General features: G+C 37.8%; 1 long non-coding RNA gene across 1 annotated transcript; it reads right to left on the bottom strand.

Moving 5' to 3' along the window:
* Nucleotides 1-2799: 2799 nt before the first annotated feature.
* On the bottom strand, nucleotides 2800-9138 carry LOC125482167. The gene is made up of 2 exons (XR_007261570.1): nucleotides 8970-9138; nucleotides 2800-5859 (listed from the first exon to the last, which is right to left on the bottom strand). It is a non-coding gene; the product is annotated as an uncharacterized LOC125482167 (long non-coding RNA).
* Nucleotides 9139-9601: the final 463 nt, after the last annotated feature.

Raw genomic sequence — 9601 nt, 5'->3', positions numbered from 1 at the left:
AAGAACCCCCTTCCCCTCCCCCATTTCTGAAGAAGGGTCTAGGCCCGAAACGTCAGCCTTCCTGCTCCTCGGCCTGCTGTGTTCATCCAGCTCTACACCTGGTTATCTCAGATTCTCCAGCATCTGCAGTTCCTACTATCTCTGAAAGGCTTTTGTTCTGGTTCCTTTTTAAGAGCGACTACACTGGCTCACCTAACTTCCAGCACAGAGAGAAAATATTTTTATCTACAGTGCAGGAGGGTCTAAAGGCTGTCCTCAAGCTATGACCTTCATAACACACACTAGTGCTCACTAGAACATCAGCCCACTAACATGTTGATGCTAGGGCTGCAGAATATTTTAATCCTTGTTCTTTTACCGAAGATGGTAGAACACAAACATGCTCTCGTTCAGTAGTACAGAACTTGATTAGTGCAAAAAAAAACATTTTTTCAGAGCCTTTCATCTTGCAGTTGTCAAGACAATTCATAAGGATACCAATACAAGGGGAAAACCAATATCTTAATTGCATGAGAGGAAAGCTACATGCCTATCTATATTTCATCTGCCATGTTTCTTGCCCATTCACTAAAACAGTCTAAATCCTCTTAATCTCATTTACATCTTCCACACAACACACATTCATTCCCTATTAGCTTTGTATAATTGGCATATTTGAAAATCCTTCATTTGGTCCCACCTCCATATCATTGACATATAGTATACCAGTGGGGCTACAAATACAGATTCTTGTGATACCGCACTTGACACAACCTGCCATTAGAAAGACCCATTTATTACTACTTTTTAATGCCTGTTAGCCAATCGTTGATCCTTGCCAGTACAGTACCTCCTAATCTAATTAGCCTCCTGTGGGGAGACTTCACCAAAAGTCTTCTGAAAGTTTAAGTATACTACATTCATTGCTCTCTTTTGTCAGTTTTATTAATAACATCTTTAAAAAAACTCCAAAGTTCGTCAAACATGATTTCCCATTTACAAACCTATGCTCACTATCCCAATCAGATCATGATCAATCAGGTGTCTAATTTATCCCATCCTTTAGAATAGATTGTAGCATTTTCCCTAATACTGTTGGAAGGATGACAGGCCTGCGTTTCCCCATTTTCTCCCCTGCTACCATTTTAAATAGTGGGGTGACATTTGCCATCTTCCAATCCACAAGAATCATTAAGAAACAAATAGAATAATACCAGAGGTAATGATTTATTCACATGGTTCTTCTTTGTAATCACAATTATTTTTCAGTCTACGCTTTTAATCTTAGTATTCTTTCCATAGACATCTGAACAGTATATGTACTTAATGCATGCCTCTTCCATAACCTTCAATTGCTGCCTTTATATCTTTAATGAGCCATGGAGACCATCCATTCCCCGATTACTGGCTCCATCCCTGTCATTGGCAGCAGTCTAAGACTAACCCAGTCTCTTTGCAGCTGGTTATATTTGATCCTGAATTTCCAATTTCATATTTGTGCCTATTTCTAAGATCTCCTCCTTCTACCTCTGTAGCATCACTTGACTTGGCCTCTAACTCAATTCATCTGCTGCTGGAATCCTCATTCATGCCTTGGTTATTTCTAGACTCAACTATTCGAATGCACTTTTGCTGGTTTCCAATATTCTAACCTCCATAAACTGGAGGTCATCTAAAATTTTCTGCCTGCATCTCGACTCTCAGGCTAAATCACATTCCTCCTTCACTTCTGTGCTCACAGACCCACTTTAGCTTCAGGTTAAGCAATACCTTGATGTTTAAATGCTCATCCTATTTTTCATATTTTGCCATGGTTTTGCCCCTCTCTTACCTCAGCAATCTTCTCCATCCTAAAATTCTGAGATATTTGCTCTCCTTGAAGTCTGGCTTGTTTGTGCATTTAGTCATAATTACTTCAGTGCCGATGGTTTGACGGATGAGGGACTTCAGTTATGTGGGCTGACCAACATTAGAGCAGGGAAGGTCAAGATGAGATTTGATAGACACACTTGAAAACACGTATGGGTAAGATAACGGGAAATTGCTGTAATAGTTAAAAGAATGATAACCAGACAGATTTAAAGGTAATTCATAAAAGAATCAGAGTTAACTTAAGAAGAACCCTTTTTACACAATGAGTGATTAGGATTTGGTTAAGAATTTCCCAAATAAATTGAATAATAGCTTTCAGAAGTGGATTGGCTAAATACTTGAAAGAAAACAATTTAATGGATATGGGGGCAGGAGCAGTCAGTGAAAGTGATTGTTTTTTTTAAAAACAAAAAGAGCTCGTGTAGTCCCAAAGATTTGAAGAATCGCCTTTTGAACTGTACTAATCTATGATACTATTTCAGCATTCGAGCGATTCTTCTTCCATATAATCGATCTCTCGGTCAGTAATAAATTTATTACAATATCTGAAGAACAGTCAAAAGTATCATGTCTTTGGCGATACAAAAGGAGATGTTAAACTTAAAAGGGCAGCACATTTAGAATCTTCTGGAAGAAAGTGAGGGGTGAAATAGTTGACATTATCACATTAGACAGGAAGTTCCCAGTTATTTCTACAATCGGAGGAAGGGATAAAAATAAACCAACTATTTGATTGGCATCCTCCAGTTTACTTAAACCACAACACCTAAAAGGCAAAACACACGAAGGTAAGAAAGCATATCAGTTGCAATACACAGATTTACTTATGGGTACAGCAAATAATGCATTGAAAGGAATACTGGAAAATCTCATGCACCATAAGAGCGAAGCAAAGAAAACTGGAACCCTTCAACAGTGACTTAAGAAAACTAAAGTATCAAATCAGAGTATTATCAAATATCATTTATTTTTAACAAAAACCAAATCTTACAAAATTTCCATTTATTTTCTAGTCTTTAATCATTTATATCTATAAAAATGAACCAATGTAATACTACTAATTACAGAAGCAGAAACTTAAGGTATTGTGGGGTGCACAGGATAATGGAATACTTTGTGTGTGGAACAAATTCATTATAAATAGTCAAAAATTAATAACCATAAAGAAACATGCAGCACCAGAATATGTACCCTTGGGGCTGAAATCTGCCCCAGGAATGTCAGTAACCATCTAATAATTATTCCAGTGCTCGTGAAGCAAAGGGGTTATCTTGTGGAAGAGAAACTAAGGACATAACATTCTGAATCCCCCTAATATAACCATTTATACCTCTGGATAAGACTTAAAGACTGGTGTGAAGGTTTACATGGAAAGCTTCTTTGTCCAGTATTTGCAATGGAATTCTTAAGCAGGTTGTGTGTCACTGGAGTGGTTCCAGAGAGATACAGTTCCAGTTTTCTGCATAAATTTTGAAGACGGCCACATGCAAACCCAAATCTTTGACTGTAAGTCACAGAGTAAAATGACTTATGCAATTATTTACTTTAAAAACAAATAAAGTGTCTCCTTCCAATCCTTACAAACTTAAATTCTAAAACGTTTGTTTAAAGTTCAAACAAATTAGTCTATAACATTTAATATCATTCATGATACCTTTTAGTACTTTTTAAAAAATTTACTTGCCTGAATTTAATTGCACCAACTATTTAACTGGAGATTAATATTTTTATTCTACAAATAACCACCACCTATCATTCATGCAACTAATACTTCTAGCAACTCTTCTGAAAATTAAGAAAATGAATGAATTCAAAAGAGCTTGAAAAGTAGTTGACATGCAATAAAATCCAAGGGTGTAATGCCTAAAGCTGTTCTCCTATTCTTTAATTTATAGTAATCAATCCTAAATCTGGCTGGCATTCTGTCCTACTTCATTTGTAAATGTTACTGAATTAGTCCCAACCACAAAACAAAAATGGGCACTCCAAGTATATGAAATGGGTCAGCAAATGGCAGAGAGATGACGTGGGGAAGAAAACTGCAAATGTAATGGCTCTGGAGCGATAGCATGTAAACCCTCCTGCACCAGAATCAGCTAGCAATAATTGTGACATACAATCATATCAGTATACATTTGCAATGTACACAAAGAATGGTGGCTAGTAGGAAGTGTGCAAAAGCTCCCAAGCTGCAAAGAAAAACACAAAAAGCAGCAGAAAATGTAGTGAAACCATGAAAATCCATCTTTCAATATCTATGTTCAATAACACAGATAAACTGCAAATGCTTCTAAGAATACAATTAAATTAATGAAGACATCTGCATATCATATGGAAGTCTTTGGTGATACTATCTATACAAAGGTTACTTTTCATGGAGCTATAATGCTTTGAAAGCTAATGCAGTAAATCACAATATATGGCTTTGTATTCTCTCCACTCCTCTGTAGGTTTAATCCCACTAACTGTGTGTAGTCATGTTATTCCAACCAGTGTGGGGATTTTTTTTTAATATAAAGCAATGATACATTATGAAAAAACATTGGAAATGTTAGAAAACCTCAGAAATGTACATCTTATACAAAATAATTTTTGTTTTGCTTTACAGTTATCCATCTAATTATTCCCACATTGCTTTGTCAATCTGTTTGAAACCATACACTATACACAATTCTGTCAGAATAATAAATATACAAGATTATGTACATTATAACAAGGCCTATTTTTCACATCCTTAATTATGAAATGTCTAAACGTAGATTGGAGATTCAGCACACGAGATGAATTGGGATTTCTATTTAAAATAAATGAATTACAGATATAAAACTAGGCTGAACCATTATTAACCAAAATAAAGTGATTAAAAGGCCACACGCTCAGCACTCCTTCAAGTGTTCAGACATTCAAGTACCTGTGAGCAAAGGCTAACATAGCCCTGCCATTTAAAAAATAGAACTTTATATAGAAACAAGGAGCTACCCCTTGTATAAGCACCATATGTGCCATTCACTTTAAAATACACAAAGTCAATGTTTCAGATCCAAAGGTCAGCCAAGCGACCCTGTAAAAGCCATACAGGAAGTCATCTGTAAGGCATATTAACATGCAGGTATGTGCACACATTTTAACTAGCAGTTTCTATTTTACGTGGCAGATTCCCCCCAAATCCCCCCACCCTCCCCAACCCCCACTGATGAGGATGGAATTCCTGCATACATAGTAAAGGGCTTTCCTGTAGTGAGTATGGTTGTGTGTGTTTTTTTAAAGAAAAATTACTTGCATGCTAATAGTAAACATGGCAGACATTATTGGTGAAACCCAACCGCACGTTCATTAGTCATAACTGCCTTAGTGCCCATTCCTATACAAGTCTGATGATTACACATTCCAAAACATAGTTCATTTTTCTTAACTCATATTTAGCTTAAGTGGTATAAATAAGCTTTAAGATAAGTTCAGACCAAAATTTAAGACACTTGTTCATGATCAACTGAATAGTGTTTCACTTGGTTCTTCACAGTGCAGATGAAATAATTGTTAATTGATTTTCACACTTTCAATTCATGGACTTCGGATTAATATCCCTCCTGAAAGGGTATCAGACCTGTTACTCAGTGTTGATAAAATGACAATAAAACCCCTAATTGTCATATAGATCTTTTAGTCAATGAGCTGATAGCAGAAATCCCCTCGAGTCAGTCTGTCGGGTTCATCAAAGAGTAACTGCCAAGAGTCACCTTAGACAGCTTTATTTACTGAGCTCAGGAGGGATGTTCTTTAGGCTGGCTTCAATCAGAGTGCTGTCCAACAATCAATGAGTCATTAGAGCCGCTCAATGTCCCGATACTTCTTTCTCAGTATGGAGACCTGATCTTTGAAGAGAACTGGATCTAGTCTCATCTGGGAGTGGATCAAAGGCATGGATCCAAACCAAGTTGCAAACGTGTTCATGCAGGTTTGCCGTTGAGCAAAATGATCAGGGTCAGCCCATCGGGAAGCTCTGGAGGACTGAAATGTAAAGATTGATCATATATTTACTGGAGTTCAAAAAGGGTGTGAAACGGAGCTCTCACCAACCAACTGAATAAAAAACACACACAATATGCATAAAGCTTGACATATGAACAACAAAAAAAAGAAATAACAGACAGCCCATCAACACCGGAGGTGAAAAAATGACAGGTTAATCTTTTGGTAGAGACGCTTTGTGAATGCATTCTTATTTTTACTACTTGCATCACAACCATTTCTCTTCTCAGATATGGGTCCTGATCTGTAGCTCGGATTGTGGGTGAGTTTGTTGACTTGCTCGCCGAGCTGACTTGTTTTTATTCAAATGTTTCGTCACCATGCTAGGTGACATCATCAGTGGAGCCTCCGATGAAGCGATGTTGTTTTACTCCGCTTGGAATTTATACTGTACAGTCCGTTATGGTGAGTACTGTCATTTCCGATTTTGATCTGTATGGGTTTGCATATGGGGTCCAATTCTGCATGTTTGTTGATTGCATTACGTTTGGAGAACCATGCCTCTAGGAAGTCCCATGCGTGTCTATGTTTGGCTTGGGCTAGTATGGTTACTTTGTCCCAGTTAAACTGAGGGCCTTCATTGTCCGAGTGTACTGATATTAAGGGAAGTTCGTCGTGCTGTTTTGCTGTAGCTGATGTTCATGTATTCTGATGGCTAGTTTCCTTCCTGTCTGTCCGCTGTAATGTTTGTGGCAGTCGTTGCATGGTTTTTGTAAACGACATTGACTCTGTACATTGTGGGAATGGGGTCTTCAATCCTTGTGAGTGTTTGTGGACTTGTGTACTACCATGATTCCTAGTGCTCCGAGGAGTCTTGTTGTCAGTTCTGATATGTTCTTGATGTAGGGCAATGTGGCCAGTGTGGTAGGACGTACACATGTAGGGCCACACTGCCTTACATCAAGAACATATCAGAACTGACAACAAGATTCCTAAGACCACTAGGAATCAGGTTGGCACACAAGCCCACAGCCACCCTACGACAAACACTCAAGGATTGAAGACCCCATTCCTACAACACGCAGAACCGACGTGGTTTACAAAATACCATACAATGACTGCCACAAACATTACAACGAACAGACAGGAAGGAAGGAAACTAGCCATCAGAATACATGATCATCAGCTACAGCAAGAACGGCACAATGAACTTTCCTTAATATCAGTACACTCGGACAATGAAAGCCATCAGTTTAACTGGGACAATGTAACCATACTAGCCCAAGCCAAACACAGACACGCATGGGAATTCCTACAGGCATGGTTCTCAACCTGTAATGCAATCAACAAACATGTAGAATTGGACCCCATATACCAACCCATACAGAATAAAACCGGAAATGACAGTACTCACCATAACACACCAGATAGTATAAGTTCCAAGCGGATAGAACAACATTGCTTCATCGCCCTCACTGATGATGTCACCTAGCATGGTGATGAAACATCTGCACGAAAACAAGCCAGCATGGCAAGGAAATCAACAACCTCATGCTATTCACCTTTATGTTTGTTTCTGATTTCAAGCTGGGTTGGGGACCAAATTTGCCTAGTTCCATTCTTAACCATCTAGATAAAGCCAGAAAATGGCTCCTCTTCCTGATTCTACATATTTGAAGTACTTCCAAAGCTCTAGCAAGGTGTGTCTATTTCTCAACTATACATGGTGCATTTGGCATCACCCAAAGACACTACAAGATCCATATGTATGCTGGAAACACCCAGTCTCCCAGACCACGAACATTTGTCCACTGTTCCACTCACTATGATTTGCAATGATGCCTAGCCAACATTCAATCCCAGAAGACTGCTAATTTACTCCAATCAATCATGGCTTCATTTCCCCGCTACAAACTTGGTCCCCTAGACAGAGGTTCCATCACTTTCCCTTGTGACTGCCCAAGTATGAACCAGACCACCTATAATACCTACACCTCTGTTATCATTGCCTGGATCTTGTGTCAGCTCACCTGCTCATGCCTGCATTATTTACAGACTTGGCCATACAAAGTCTCATTCAACTATTACCAATGTCCTTACCAACTTGTAATGTCACTCAAGTTGGCAGTGCATTAATTTTAAAATGATCATGGTTTTCAAATCTCCCCATAGTTTTCTCCTATCTCTGCATTAACCCTCTAAACCTAGAATGCACAAATCTTTGCCTATATATAATGTGTCCTCTTGAACATCTGCAATTTTAATCCTTTGACCATTAGCAACCTTCCTCCTCTGTCGAGAATGTAAGCCGTGGGATTTCCTAAGTCTTTCACAGTGTCCCTTCTCTTTTAAAACGTTCCTTAAAATCTCACTTTCTCATTGCACCTTGTGGTTCACTGTCAAATGTTTTTAATATTTTCTGTGAAAAGCCTTCAGAAATTTTAGTTTATTTGTGAATATGAACTGTTATATATTTACCATAATTTCTCTCTCTTTCACAAAGGTACAGCTTTAATAATGGACAACTTTAATCTGCATAAAGATTGGGCAAATCAAATTAGTGACGATAATGTAGAGGAGGAATTCCTGGAATGTGTAGAGAATGGTTTGCAGAATCAATGTGTAATGGAACCAACAAGAGAACAGGCCACCCTAGATGGGTTATTGCATAATGAGAAAGGAAATAATTGGTGATCCAGAATTCTACTCCAGAATGAGAACAAAAGTCATAGCTAACATTTCAGTGTTGTATTGACAAATCGCTGCACTGTTAGAGAAACTGCTTTTTAAAGACATACCAAGCAGAGGCACAATCTACCTGCTTAGCAAAATGTAAAAGATTCATTAGCATGATTTCAAAGAGCAGGGGAATTATTCCCAGTGTCTTGACCAATAACAATCTGTCAATCATCATACAAAACAACTTGCGTATTTTGGCTGTATTTTTCTTACAACAGTGACTGCACTTCAGAAACACTTCATTAGCTGTGAAATGTTTAAAGATATCTGGTGGTCATGAAAAGCCTTATATAACTGCAAGTCTTTCTTTCAATCCCTAAACCTTGGTATCATAGGTTCAACAAATCCATTTCAAAGACCGTAAAATTCATAATGTCTGGGCTTTTTCACTTTCCACCCAATTAAGTTACCTGTTGCATCATTGTCTCTTTATACTGTTTTTTCTGAGTGACTTTAACAGGAGGCAGCTTGGTGACAGCTGAAACCAAGAAGTTCATTAATATGTCTTCACAGTTGGCCAGTTGATCCACCATGTTTTTTAGACTGGAAGGCAGATAATGAGTATACAGGTAATGGTAGTACCTACAATAATAAAAGCATATAGCAGTGAATTAACCTTGCGTATCTAAAATCCATACAATTCTTTTAATTAAATACTCTTGATAATCTGATTGAATGCAAGTTAACTGGTAGACAGGGAAAACTCCCTGTTTCCTCAAGTCAAACTGCTTCCTCAACAGCATTGCAGGAGGTTCAACTGAAGGAAATTACTCCATCACAATTTTACCAACACCGAGTTACATGGTTAAGAACTTACAAGAAGAAAAATCAATTAACAGAAAAACTAATCATTGGGAGGCAATATCAGAATGAGGGGTGAATAGTGAAGAATATTTGAAAACATAATTGCTCATAAATTTTCAGAAAGAGAATGTTTTTACAATTGAACAGAAAAATGAAATTCGTGTCATAGAATTAATCAGTAATTCATCATTAAGTGATTGATTTAGTTAACAGAATTGCTGTGCAAATCAATTTCAAA

This window comes from Rhincodon typus, unplaced genomic scaffold, assembly GCF_021869965.1.
Source record: "Rhincodon typus isolate 14 unplaced genomic scaffold, sRhiTyp1.1 hic_rhity00006601, whole genome shotgun sequence".
NCBI classification, from domain to species: Eukaryota; Metazoa; Chordata; class Chondrichthyes; order Orectolobiformes; family Rhincodontidae; genus Rhincodon; species Rhincodon typus.
This window is presented reverse-complemented; position numbering and strand designations above follow the sequence as displayed.